The sequence below is a fragment of the Mus musculus genome, chromosome 3, assembly GCF_000001635.26.
Source record: "Mus musculus strain C57BL/6J chromosome 3, GRCm38.p6 C57BL/6J".
Taxonomy (NCBI): domain Eukaryota; kingdom Metazoa; phylum Chordata; class Mammalia; order Rodentia; family Muridae; genus Mus; species Mus musculus.
The window spans coordinates 155,958,160-155,971,619 of NC_000069.6; positions in this window are offsets into that span (position 1 = coordinate 155,958,160).

Below are 13,460 nucleotides of genomic sequence, written 5' to 3' on the forward strand. Positions count from 1 at the left end.
AAAAAAAATTAGGACATCATCCAGTTGTCTACATAGCTTCACTATCAGACAGTACATCTTTACTGGTCTGCAGAGATCTGCTCAAAAGGGTCCACTAATACCTTGTAAATAATAAATATCAGGAAAAAAAACATATTAATAGCAGAAATTTTTCCTTAAATCAAGTTATCCTTTGTCTTTCATATCTATCTTGAATTATTATCTGAGGTGTAGCCATCTCAGGAAGAGCACATCCTAGTTGTTAGCTTCAAGTATGTTGGCAACCAAGGAAAAGCTGATGAAATAATACAAGCAGTGGTGTTACAAGGCAGATCATGGTTTCCCTCATACTATGTAGCATTTGTGGAGGATTTCATAGTTCAAATCTAGGAAGATTTGTTTTTCCTTTGCTTCCACACTGGAGAAGTTTCTCATTGTGTTGTTTCACCTGGAAGATACATACTGACCTCTGTGTTTTAAGTGCCATTGCTTCATAGTATACCTCTTCTCTTCAGCTTTCCTCTGAATTAAGCTAAAAAGTAAACACCACACCATTATTGTAATTACAAAATAAATGTAATAAATGTTCCTGGTTATAATTAAATCCAGGGAAAGTCATGAGCACCGAGATGCAAAAAAATAATTTAAGACCATTACTTGTGGTTAAAAATCTTTCCTTGGAGAAACAAAATATTAACCAAAAGCAGTTTTTTTTTAAAAAAAAATCGAGCTTGTAAAGTTTCCTTTTTGTAATGAGGCAAAATAACCATTGCCTAAACCCAAAAGAACTCTGTAAATGCTCACCAAGGGAAGCACAAGCTACATGGATTCTTTGCTTCAGTCTATAATATAAAAAGTGTGAAAGAAATATTCACCAAGACTAAAATTTCTATGTATCTACATAAGTTTTTCTTAAGCATCTTTATATTTATCTTACTGAGAATTTCATACATCAATTTCTAGAAAAGAAAGTAACATTTCTACTCTAATCCCTCTCCTTCTAATTTTACTGTGCTTACCAACTCTCTCTGAATTCATATGTGTCCTGGTAAGTCCATTTCATGTTGCTTGAAATGTGTATTTGATTCAGACTGACTAGTTTGGGATCAGGGAACCTATCATGGGCCTCCTCCCTGGAAAGGACTGATTCTCACTTTCTTAGCAGGTCTTAGTTATCTATAGTTCTTCATTCTTTTTTAGTAGAAAGGAAAGTAAAATGATGACATTTGCAGGTAATTGGGTAGAACTAAAAATTCTTATAGTAAATGATGTAACACACATGAAAATGACAAGTCCTGGTTCCCAGTGTTTAGATGTAATCATATAACATGAAAAACATTAGGCAAAAGGGACTGTGTTGAGGTGAGCTCTAAACAGAAATATAGAAGCACAAAGCATCTATGATGGGGGGAATGGGGAAAATTGGAAAGGGCTTTAAAGGAGAAAGAGGACAATAAGAAGGGATGATAAGTGAAAAGGAATAAAGATTATCCATCATGACCACACAGAATGGCTCACAAATCTATGCAACTCCAGCTCCAAGGGACCCAGTACCCCCTGATTTCTGTAGGCTTGTAAGAGCATTGTGCACATAAATTCACACATTTAAACAAACAAACAAACAAATAAACAAATATATACTTTTTAAATGTCTTTAGACCTGGGAAAGTGGTTAAACCTATGAAGTGTTCACCAAAAATGCATGAGAACCTACATGGTACTCAGCACCCTAGTATAAAATTAGGTCCATCTTTATGTGTCTATAATTCTCGGGGCCTACTGGGCAGGAAGTCTAGAGGAACTGTAGGTTCATTAAAATATACTGCTCATGAGTCAAGGTTGAGTGTTATTTAGAAAGACATGGGCATTAGTCTGTGGCCTCCACACTTACCTTAATGTGCACAAATGTGTATACACTCATATGCATGTGTGTTCACATACTCATACATATTCACACTCACATAAAATCACACGCATAAATACATGTACACGCACACAGACACCCACACCCATATATATATATATATATATATATATATATATATATATATATATATATTTAACACTCACACACATACACATAAGTACATACACCCTCATGCATACATTTAAGCATACATGCATGTACACACTCAGATATATATATATATATATATATATATATATATATACTCTCACACATACACCTATATACATACACACATCTCTCTCTCTTTATATATATATACACTCACACATACACACATATACATACACACACATATATATATATATATATATATATATAATCATACCATCACACACTATTCACATACTTACTCATGTACACAAACAGCACTCTCAAATACATATCCACACATTCACACATAGAGACTCATGCAATTACATACACATTATTACACACATAAATACACTCATACACATATTCACACAGAGAGACACATTCACACTCATGTCTCTCTGTCTCCTGTCTTTGTCTCTCTCTGTCTCTGTCTCTCTCTCTGTCTCTCTCTGTCTCTCTCTGTCTCTGTCTCTCTCTCTCTCTCTCTCAGTATTCAGTATTTTCTTCTGAAGTTACCATAAGCTCACTATGATAATGGGTGGAAAGTAACTAATTTCAGTCCATTCACCTGTCAATAAATGTACCTCTCATCTTTGCAAAGGTGTGTACTTCATGACTGATGTAGAAATGCCATGAGAAACACCTGCAAGATGTCTTAGGAGGAAGTTCTGGTACTATAAATAAATGGAATGATTAAATATATCTTGTGGAAATACTAGCAAAACAGATCCTAAAGACACAGAATAAAAAGTAAGGAAATAACATGGAAAATATAAGAGCAAACAGGGAAAATAAAAAGAAATGTGTGAAGAAGTGGTCTGACAAAAGAGTGAATTTCTAATGGAGAAGAATGTGTGTTGAACATGGATAAATGATAGCCAAGTGTGAGTTTCATTGCACATTTTTATGCATCATTAAATGTGAAGAATAAGAGGTGAATAGTCAGTCTGAAGAAAGATCTGCCGTTATCAGGAATGAAAGACAAGAAATGGGCCACAGGGGACAATTCCCAATGGTTTAGCAAGACCTGATTTTTGTGGTCATTATTCTTTATATAATACAGATAATTCTGAGAATCGAGAAAAGCCTTCACAGACAATTTTTGATCTTCACAACAGTGGTGATACTCCTTACATTTTTATTTTATATTGATTATGGAAATTTCTCTGTCAGTAGGGTCACCAGCATAGAATGGAGTGATAGCAAATGGGTATATGCCCTACATGTCTCCATATATAGTTGATTAACAGTTGCCCTTATGCCCATATTAAAAACACTTTCAACTCATTTTCTGGTCCAGTATCTATAGCTTTAAGATTCTAGGAGAAATATATAATTTTAGGCTACCACATTCATTCTTTTCAAGGAAAATGCTAAAGAAAAAATATTTATAATACAACACTTAATACTAGATAAACATCGGGAGACAATGACCAAAATATACAATTGTAAGAAAGAACATAACTCAGATATATAGAATTTTCTTTCATGAGAAATACTTAGTGTGAACACAGTATGGAGCTTTCCAGTGTAAACACGAAAATCTATCCAAAGTAATGAAACATAACTCCTGGGTGTTTGAGAACACTAAAAACAGCACCATGCAAAGTTGGAACGTGGACCTCTTCATTATAGAATGACTCCTTGTCCCTACTAAATGCACTTTAAATATCGATACCTTCCTGTTTTTAGTACAACCCAATTACTATTGATCATTTCTATAGAATGATACTTTAAAGCAAATGCAATAGGAAAAGGGAAATGAAGGCCTCACTTTCCATTTGAAGATCACAAAGTAATTATGTGAAAGAAGACACCTATGTTTTCTCTGCTCACCAGAGAGAAATACAGAACAACTGAGCAGATGTCTTTGAATCCCATCTGCCCTCTGTGTGAAGTGTAGACATCAGGCTGAAGATGTACTTCAGTGTTAGATTGAGGACGGCCTGCTGTAAGTGAGCCTTTGGGTTCATCCCTTGAAGCATCAACAAACAACAGTTATTCACAGTGGCTAATTCTGGGGAGAAATGTGTCTGGTACAGTTAAAATATTCAAAAATCACATACATTTTTTGCCTCCTAGAAAATATATAACTATACTTATAAAAGTTAAATAAGTTTTATAGCTCTATGTTTCAATAATGAAAACCTTTTGCACTTCCCAGAGCCCAGCTATGTCTTACAGCAATGGTGTAATCCACCATCAGAGAACTGCGTATGTATCCAGGGCTGGAGGATCTAGGATCTCCTCAGCCATGACTCAGCAGTGTTGTATCCACCCTGACCAGCAGGAAAGATGCAACACCACGTTGTCCTTCTTCAAGCAGGTTTATTCAGGAACACTTAGCATTGCAATGCAGGAACAGGAATCTCTTACAAAACCCCAGGGTGTGCCTTCCTACTGACTCCTCCCAATCACCCCAGTCACATAATGGCAGTCCATAGGTTCACAGCAAGTGACCTCAGGCAAGCTGATGAGGCATGACATCTGTGCAGTGCAGGCAGTGGCTGGGATGTGGCTAAGTCTGAGATAATGAGGAAGTCAGGCACAGGTCATAAGACCTGGCAGCCATCCAGGGCACCATCTTGGGGCCGTGGCTACACCAGCTCCTCACACAGCAGGATCTCAAAAGTGACTCAGCTGATACCTACCTTCATTACAGTTTACCCTTGAAATCATATATTTACCTATGCCCTTTGTATTTCACAAAATGTTTAAATGTGAAATAAGTTGAAAATAACAGCAAACATCTTCTAATGTTCCCAAACATTTTCATCTGTTTTCATAACTTCCATATACTATTCAGAAGTAGAATTTGCACCTCAAGTTGGGTCATCTGGCAAGAACATCTGAGTGATTCTCAGAGAAAGAAGATAATGTAATTCAGAGAAAAGAATGGGGGTTTGGAGAGATGGCTCAGCAGTTAAAAGCACTGCCTGCTCTTCCAGAGGTTCTGAGTTCAATCCCCAGCAACCAAGTGGTGGCTTACAACCATCTGTAATGGGATCTGGTGCCTGCTTCTGGTGTGTCTGAAGACAGTGACAGTTTGCTAATATACATAAAATAAACCATCAAAGAAAAATTTGGAGGCCAGAGAGATGGCTCAGCAGTTAAGAGAACTGACTGATCTTCCAAAGGTCTTGAGTTCAATTCCCAGCAACCACTTGGTGGCTTACAAACCATTAACAGGATCCGATGCCCTCTTCTGGTATGTCTGAAGAGAGCAACAGTGTACTCACATACATAAAATAAATAAATGAATCTTAAAAACAAACATAGATGGTTTAAAACCATTTTTAAAAATTAAAAATTAGCTTATATAAGAATAAATATTGCCCTTAAAATTGAATGTAAGTAAAAAGTGCAACCACTCATAATTTCAATTAATTTTCTAAGAGACAGTTATTTATGATTTTTACATAAGTCTAATATTTCACTTCATATTTTATAGGATAAAATGATAAAGCTACAATGTACTACTAAAACAAAATAAGAGGTTTCATTCTAATATTAATATGCTTTTAAGGTATTTGATTTTTATATCTTATTAAAATAAAATTTGGTAGTAACAATCTCTAGGTCCCTTGAAGAAAGCTCTTTTGCTCATTAATTCACCCAAGATTTTTAAGCATGCTATACCCAATGAGGCATCTCAAAAGCTAGGGGACTCAAGGGAACCTAACAGTTTCCAACAGTATATAAGGTCCTTCCAATGAGTAGAGATGATTTAATGGTGGTGGTCCAGCAACAGTCTGGTAGAACCTGGCAAAGTTTTCCTGGAATGCTGCAAATGAGTATGTGTGCGATTCTGAAAGAGAAGGTGGTGTCTAGGTTTAAGAAGTTGAACATTTTTAGAAAGCTAGTTATCTTTACTCAATTAGAGAAGACTGAAAACACAGAAAGTATGAGTTCTCCTAACAGAAAATAATTGAAAAATATGTTTATTGGCATAAAAAATAAAAAATGTCAGAAGTAAAGCTATAATCAACTTTATAGAATATGTCCATGATTTAGATTCTGACCCAATCGATTAAAACCTAGAAGTTTTGCTTTCTTTTGGGCATGTAAGGAAAAAATGTCAATGAAAATAAATGAGAATGCTCTCATTCATAAATGATGTCATTAAAGACTAATATTGGGGACTTTAAATTTGGGGGTTTGAAATTTCAAATTGGCTAGAACATTCAATCAAAGCGATCATCAAAAGGTGTCCCAAAGAGGAAAAAACAAAAAACAAAACAAACAAAAAACACAGAGGGCAGTTACAGAAGTCACTGGCCAGTAATATAACCAAAGTTATTGCTCTATTTTATATATATATATATTATATATGTGTGTGTGTGCTTATTTTTTTATGTATGTGTGTATGTGATTTAGACCTCAATGCATCACCTGGGGAAACATAGCAATTTTGATCCAATAATTGATCATCAGACCCTAGCAAACCTATCTAAAATTGTCTGTCAGAGAATACAAAATGATATATTTAATGTTTTAAAAGTGGTGTTAGCAAGTCTGTATACTGAATACTCTAAAATTTTGAGGGTTATATCTAGCACTCCATATTTAATTAAACATACTGAATATAAGGAAATACTTCAAATTCAAAATATATTGTGTTGGGAAACAAAATGCACCCTAAGCTATTTTCTCAATCCTATAATATTCTGTAGACAAATACTGATACCATAGAATAAACCCCAAATCTTAATTTCTTAATTGTAGGCTATTAAATCCTTCTAAGACAGTTGACTTTCTCAAAACATCTCTGTTTAGACTTTCAACAAAAGAAAATATTGTTTATACTTTGATATTCCCGCAGAAGCCAGAAAAAGGCATTCGATCTCCAGTAACTGGAGTTATAGACAGTTGTAAAATGCCATGTGGGTGCTCAGAATTGAATCAAGGGTCTTTGGACAAGTAGCCAATACTCTTAAGCATTGAGCCATATCTCCAGTCTTGTCCTCAAGAATTTTAAGGATTGGGTTTACCTTTGGGTTAAAGAAAGATAGAGATCACAGTTGTGCTCAGAGCACACTGGGCTCTTTAATTTCTGCTTGCTGTGCTGTGAGCTTTCCTAGGGAGATGAAAATAAATATCTATTTACCCTACAGCAACTGGAAACAACAAAAAGAGAATCCATTCCTTCTCAATCTAACTCAGTGAGCCGAAGGGTTTGTTCTAAATACCAGAGCATATGTAAAGGGTTGATCATGGGAGCATGTCTGTGGGGATATTAACTGCTGCTTGTATCAAAGTTTGATCCCAGGTTACGGGAGAGGTGTTGCTCATAGGAATGTGGACAAGGCATTGATTCTGAGAACATGGATGAGGAGATAATGACATGAGCATTGGTGAGCACAGGGATCTTGATAGGATCATGTGTGAAAGATTAGACATTAATGGTTAGATGATTATTAACAGAATGAGGGGTGAGAAGTTATTCACACGAGGATGGTTATAAGTATTTACTCCTGAGGCGTTACAGGAGTGTGGCCCCAGGATTCCTTACAGGAATATAGTGAGGCCAATGCATTTGCTTTACTATAGCGGCCCATCAGAATAAATGACAACCCAGGAATGGTACATCACTGAATTCCCCAGGATGACTTGAAAGCAGCCACTGCACCATAAAACCCCTTCCAGCCCATCAATTGTTTATTGCTTATTTACACCCAAGAGGTTTCCTGAACCTTGTAAGTTTTGTGAGCTTCCTGACTTTTGTAACTTTCATGAGCTGCCTGCTTCTTGCTAGCTTCCTTCCCAAGGGAATATTTCAAGTCAGAGGAAATTGGTACAGAACACAGTTACTCACACACGGAAAAAGAAGAAATACTCACCCGCCAACAGAGATGTTTTCTGTTAAAAAATTAAAGGATGGACTGGAAAGCAGAGTGAAACAGCTGAGGAAAGAGGACTGAGCCTTGTAACTGCTCTGAGCCACTGAGAGGGCTCCCATACAGAATATTGCTTAACTTTACCTCTGGGTGTAGAAAACGTGGAGAGTGTACCCAGGTGGGCTCATGTGTTCAGTACACTGCTGTCTGGCTTCACCTGTGCTTGCATTTTTATTATTCAAGAAGAACACTTGTGATCATGCTTTTCTTGTGTCCCCACATATGGTAAAGGTGTGGGCAGGTGGTAACTTCACAAGGAATGTCTCTGAAGTGACTTCTATACCTGAGGTAAGAACTCTTCTGCAAGCAAGTGCAATATCCGATAGAAATAATGAATGCATTTTTTTCATACATAGGTGATATGTATTGATACAACAACAAGAATACTGTGATAGACATAATCTCACAAAGGACTGATTTCTCCACATATAATCATCAACCTAGGAGTAGATCCTGACTATAGACTAAATATATTCTGTGGCTAGCTCTTCAGAAGTCAATCTGAAGACTTTGGTATATCAGATATCATATGAAAAGTACAAACCACATGTAAAATATAGCTGGTTTTACATCCATGTAATTCTGAAAACTACACAGTTAGCCATGTGAAACACACAGCACGGGGATGAGTAACATGATCACTGTTGTGAGAAGAGTACTGGTTGCCATGAGGCCCTTGTCACATTAGGAGTCTCCATTCTACTGCACAGGGCTTGCATTTCAGAAATGTTAGTTACGTCTGAAAGTCCAAGGCTAGGCAGAAGAAGTGACATGGAGATTGTTGGGAAGGTGGAGTCGCCTTTCAGAAAGGGATCTTTCCTTATCTTCATGAAGAGTCTGCATTCTAGCATACAAAGGTGCCTGAAAGTACCTTCTTCTATTTAACTCTTGTATTTTCCTTACAGAGTTGCAGAAGGCTTAATTCCTAGGCTTGAAACTATTGATAGGAAATGTTCTACTGGACTGTCATAGGTCATTGCAGGCATACTTGCAAAGGAAGGAAAGTGTGTAGCCCATTGGGCTCACATTTTCTCACTTTGCTTGTAGACATGAGGTGAAGATTATGTCTCTATACTCGCTGTGATATAGTACCTTGTTACAAGGAGAAAAGGAACACATAAATCAACAACAAATGAAAAAATCCAAAATGTAAGTAAAATAAACCTTTTATTTTTTTCTTAAAAATTATGTCCTCTAGTATTTTGTTATAGGAACAGAAATCTAACTAACACAGTATAATCTCTAATTCAGGAAGCTGGTGACCAACTAGACACGAAGTCCACCAGTGTCTTGTTTTTGATCTTCCTAGCCTCCAGAGGAGTGCAGAATTTGTTTCTGTATCTAGTAATATATAATCACATCATGGCAATTTGTTACCACAATCAAATTTACTAAGGAAAACCATATCCACATTTCAATTTGTGAATTATTTTCCAAGGACTATGGTATTTTTGACCTCATTTCACACATATTTTGGGGCACCAGCGAATACTAAAATCCATTCCATTATAGATCTGGAAAATCAGATGGTCCCAGGAAATTTTGCTGTGGCTTAGAGAACAGAGTCTCTGTTCTAGATTCTCCTTTAGGCCCAGGGTTCTCATCGTGTCAGCAATGAAACATATAGAACATTCCTCTACTGGTCAAGACCCAGCAGCATCCGTGACTCCAATATCTTCTGCCTTCAGCAATGTTGGCAGGGCTCAGCCTTACTGTTTCTCCATGACAATCCTCCAGGCCCATTGAGGGAACCCAGAGCCTCATGTCTATGGTCTAACAATGAAGAGGTGACCCTACAGAATAGAAATGCCATTCATACTGCAATGATGTTATTGCTGAAGTATAGCTCTTTAAAAAAAAATCTTGACCTTGAAGATATAGAATACAGTGATTTTTGAGTAGTTGGAAGACTTTAAACCCTTCATGAAGATCTTGGGCTGGGAATTTAAGATCCCAATACATAGAACATAGGAATTTCTAAAACAAATTCATTTCCATTAAAATCTTGCAAAGTAATAGCTCTGGCAAAAATCACCCCTGTCATCTTAGGTGCTTGATTACAAATGGGAGTCAGGGTTGGGGACATCCTCTTGGAGATGGAGGTGTGTGGGGGGAGGGCGGGGGAGGAGAGGATGTATGGGATTTGGAACAGTCAGGGGATGGACCAGGAGGTGGATAAAGTCTGGACTGTAAAGAAAGATTAAAGAATATATTAAAAAATGTCTATCAGTGATAATATGACTAACTTTCCATATATTGTTCTGTCACTTGCATTTGTCTTTCATGTTAACAAAGTAGCATCTGTGTTTCATTTAAAGCAGCTTATGTTAGAGAATGAGCTACAGAATTCCCAGAACCAGCATAGAAAACACACACACGTATGCATAAATATACAATTTACAATGTTCATTACACAATCAAATACATTTAGAGATTTGCTATATGCAGTTGGATTACAGGAAGCTATTTTAGCAGTCTTAACAGCATGTAAAACTGTTACTTCTATTTCTAATTCTGGAGCTTGAAGTTCATGGAGGTAAGCACCCAAAATGGAAGGATTCTAAGCAGGCTGAAACCCACAATCATAAGATTGAAACTTATGAGAATTAGTTGAATTTCTTGTCTCAATCTTTTTTTGATGAGCTTATCCTAGCTAAAATTGGCTTTTATTACAAAGATAAGTTTGTAAGTTTCCTGACACTTGGTCAGGAGTCAAGGAAACTAAAACAGAATGAAGGAAAGGAAAGGGAATTATGGGTCTTCTACAAAGAAGAAAGTTCTGTCTGATACTGATAATATGCATGTGTTACAAAGAAGATAGTAATATAATATGTATGAGAAAAGGAAACTGTTAATTACTTATTCTAGTTGCTTATATACATCATGAACTTCCATCCTTATTGTATTATAGTATGATGTTGATACAATGTTAAAAGTTTAAGAGATTGTGTATTAGTTAGTTTCCTATCTGACAGAAACAGGTTGAGGAAAGAAATGCTTATGGAGCTTCCGTTTTCAAAGTTTGAGCCCATCTTGTCAGGGAATACCCAGAGGAAAAGCTCATCTCAGGGCAGCATCAAACTATTTCTGAAGCTTTTCATGTCACAGCAGACCGGGAGTCAGAAACCCAGACAGTGACTGGGTGAGGATGACATTCTCCCATGAATGTAGTACTCACATTGACCTACTTCAGGAGCTATACCTCAATTTCCAGTTTCTAGAACCTACCAAAGTAAGAGCACCAGCTGGGGACCAACCACTTAAAATGCAAATCGAGAGGGACATTTCAGAATCAAGCTATAACAATTTCCTCTGGCCTCAGAAGACCAGGACCATCTCATGATACAGGGTGTATTTAATCCATTTGGAAAGTCTTATAAGAGTCCACAAACTGGTCCGAAGTCTACAATGTATTCACAAAGACGAAATCTTTGTTGTATGTCCCTATGAAACAGAAGAGGATGTTACACACTTCCAATATACAGAGGGACAGTATAAACATCTTATCTCAAGGAAGATTGGAGGTATACAAACAAGGGAGGGGACCTAAGCAAAACCAATCTGAGACTACAGCTCCCACAAATCAGATCCAGCATGTGTCTGACTTAGCTGGCCCCACTGGGCTCTTGCAGCCTTCTGCTCTGCCGCTCATGCTCCTGGCATCCCCAGCTTTTGGGGCTCTATAATCATCTTAGGCTTCAACTTTCCACTCACAGCTTCATGGCTCTTCTCTCATCTGAAGTCTTCCAAGCAGGGAATATGACCTGGCTACAAATTCCTAAGTCGAAATTATTTTCCCTGGAGTTTTAAGAAGCCCCCATGACCTTCCATTCTGAATACCTGCAAAACCAGAACTACTTGACCAATGCTGAGTTCTGCTGCCAGACATGTATTACGCAAGGCTCTCGTGGTAGTGCACTGTAGCAGATTTCAAGTTCCTGGGCTCGTGAACCCTAGTAAGACATGTCTGTTGGAGGGTCTCTGGCTGTTATCAAGGAAGGAAATCATTCAACTGATTCTGCAGTTTGTCACTGTGAAGCTTTCCATGTAAAGTCTCATCCATTTCTGATATTCCCTCAAAGCCATTTCTATTGGAAGCATGAAAAGTCATTGGTTCCTATTGCTAAAGAAAGGTCTCTTTAGTCACAAAGGCCTCTTTCTCTGCCCTGTGAAGCACACTAATTTTCTGGCCAGTCCACAGAGTTTCCATATCTTTTTGTTACAATTTTCCATTGTGACTGTCACCAAAGCACACAGCAGTAACCGGGCAACATCATGATTATGATGTTAGCCTGAATTTTTCTTTATTAAATTAACAAGTTGTACTGGCTAGTTTTGTGTCAACTTGACACAGCTGGAGTTATCACAGAGAAAGGAGTTTAAGTTGAGGAAATACCTCCATGAGATCCAGCTGTAAGGCATTTTCTCAACTAGTTATCAAGGGGGAACAGCCCCTTGTGGGTGGGACCATCTCTGGGCTGGTAATCTTGGTTCAAAAAGAGAGCAGGCTGAACAAGCCAGGAGGAGCAAGCCAGTAAGGAACATCCCTCCATGGCTTCTGCATCAGCTCCTGCTTTCTGGCCTGCTTGAGTTCCAGTCCTGACTTCCTTTGGTGATGAACAGCAACATGGAAGTGTAAGCCAAATAAACCCTTTCCTCCCCAACTTGCTTCTTGGTCATGTTGTTTGTGCAGGAATAGAAACCCTGACTAAGACACAAGTCTAGTACTATAAAGTAAGTTTCACTCAAACTTCAGGTCTGCCAAGAAAATACATAGAATTTTTTTGCCAACATTTGATATGGATGGCTTCATTCCATATCTCAATATACTATTTTTCTTGTGTGAGACCTTGTGACACTGCTCTTCTGAGGTTTCAAAAAAATCACCCCTTAAAAATCTGACTGAAACATCCTAAATTTTCTTCAGCTTGCATCTCTAAGATCTTCCAATTCCTTTTATTAAGGATGTTAAATATGTGAAGAAGCATATAGTTAGGGTTAGTCTTGGAAATGGCTTTCATTTTCCTGTGCCAACTATGTGTTCCTTTTATCATGTAATAACCATAATTGCAACAAAACAAACTTAAGAGAAGAAAGACATATTTATTTTGGCTAAGAACACTTTTGGGGACTGAAGTTCATCATGCAGAAGCAGGTGTTGAACAGTGGTTTGCATGGCCACAGGAATGTGCAGTGGGGGGTGTTTCCATTATGTCAGACCAGGAGGGAAAATGTGAAATAGGAAATGGTAAGAGAACTTAGCACAGAGATTCACCCTTGGTGATCTGTTTCTTCTAGCGAAATTTTGGCTCTTGGAATTTCTATAGAATAACTGGAGGGCAGAAAAATCACACAGCCTCTAACACTCTGACTCAGACCCTAAAACTGTTGGGCATTTGTGAAAATGTAGCTATAGTTCAAATCTTTATAGCATTTTACATGAAAATACTTCTGTCTCTTTATTGACCTGTGCACAACATTGGATTCTCATCAAACTTTCTGTTTAAAGAATTCTAACTTTA